The sequence below is a fragment of the Leuciscus leuciscus genome (assembly GCF_965113295.1).
Source record: "Leuciscus leuciscus genome assembly, chromosome: 17".
NCBI lineage: Eukaryota > Metazoa > Chordata > Actinopteri > Cypriniformes > Leuciscidae > Leuciscus > Leuciscus leuciscus.
The window spans coordinates 33142456-33143922 of NC_138741.1; the positions used below are offsets into that span (position 1 = coordinate 33142456).

At 33.6% G+C, this 1467-nt stretch overlaps 1 long non-coding RNA gene across 1 annotated transcript; it reads left to right on the forward strand.

The window, feature by feature from the left end:
• The first annotated feature begins 299 nt into the window (after nt 1–299).
• LOC309478600 lies at nt 300–1266 on the forward strand. The gene is made up of 2 exons (XR_014199052.1): nt 300–380; nt 512–1266. It is a non-coding gene; the product is annotated as an uncharacterized lncRNA (long non-coding RNA).
• The last annotated feature ends 201 nt before the right edge of the window (nt 1267–1467 follow it).

The following is a 1467-nucleotide window of genomic DNA, read 5'->3' on the forward strand; positions in this document are numbered from 1 at the left end:
GTGGATTCGAACCCGGGTCTCTCACACCAAAGGCATGTGTCTTATCCACTGCGCCACTACCACCCCTCTGCTATACCTTTTAAGTAATAATTGATGTGCTATATTAGACATTTTTGAAGTAGAAATCCGTTTTGAAAGTTCAAAACACTGATAATTACAATAACTAGGTTAGCTGAAATAAATATTGTTTAAATATTGCTTAGGTACAAAGACTTGGACTTGGCCTTTAGGGACTTGTGAACATGTCTGGTATTTATCATATTTATAATCAACTGTATGTTTTGTCATATCAAATGAGATGTTTGCTCATTATGTATTTACAGTAGTTGAGGAGTTCAGAGAGAGATGGTCTGCCGACTGCACCTTTTCTAAAGGATGAGGTAAACCATTTAATAGCAACTGTCAATATTAATAATTATTCTAATAATTATTTCTAAATATTTAGAACATTTTAGTAATACTTATAGTAGTAAAACTTTGTGGTGATTCCAATTACTTTTTTTTTTTACAGATCTCCATGGAGTTTTCGTGTATCTGTAACGTCGACCTCCTGTGGAAGTTCAACATATCCCTTGAAAAGTACACAATAAAGTATACTTTCAAAGTAACTCAGAAGATTTTCATGGATCTTGGAGGTTCCTTCTCTGCAAGAGTGCAAGTCAATGAAGTTTAAGTTTAGCTAAATGGACAAAGCCAGTTTGCAAATGTCATGGCAACATTTGAATGACATTCCTCCACTGGACATTGTTTCTTTTATACTTTAATAGTTAATGAAAAAAAAAAACCCAATACTGCTCTGTCAATGTATTGATTAATGTTGTTAAGTATTAACTGGTTTCAACCTTAGCTTTAAAGGGATAGTTCATCCAAAACTGAAAATTCTGTCATCATTTACTCACCCTCATGTTGTCTGAAACATGTATGAGTTTCTCTCTTCTGCTGAACACAAAAGATGATATTGTGAAGAATGTTACGATCAAACATTTGACAGTAGCCATCGACTGCTGGAGTATTTTAAGGCTACCGTCAACGGTTTAGTGACCAGCATTCCTCACAATATCTTCTTTTTCATTTCAACTTCAATTTAAGGGTAAATCAATGATGACTGACTTTTCATTTTTGGGTGAACTAAACCTTCAGGCTAATGTTCTTTAACGGGCATTGGTAAGTGCCATGCATTGAGTTAACAAGTTCAAGACTTGCAACTATAATGTCATTGTTGTGCATCGGACACAAAGTGTGTAAATAAAAAAGAAAGTTATCTGACTCGTGTTATGGTCTGCCTCTTATTTAATTCAACTATTTAAATAATATATAACAAATCAATATAGGCCTATAAATAATAGGCCCATTTGTGTTCAGCCAACTAAAAATACTTTGTTCTGTTATTCATTAGCTAAATATGACTATTTATGTTGTGGCAACTTATGATTTTAACGTAATATTTTGAGTGGGGTGGACTTCAGT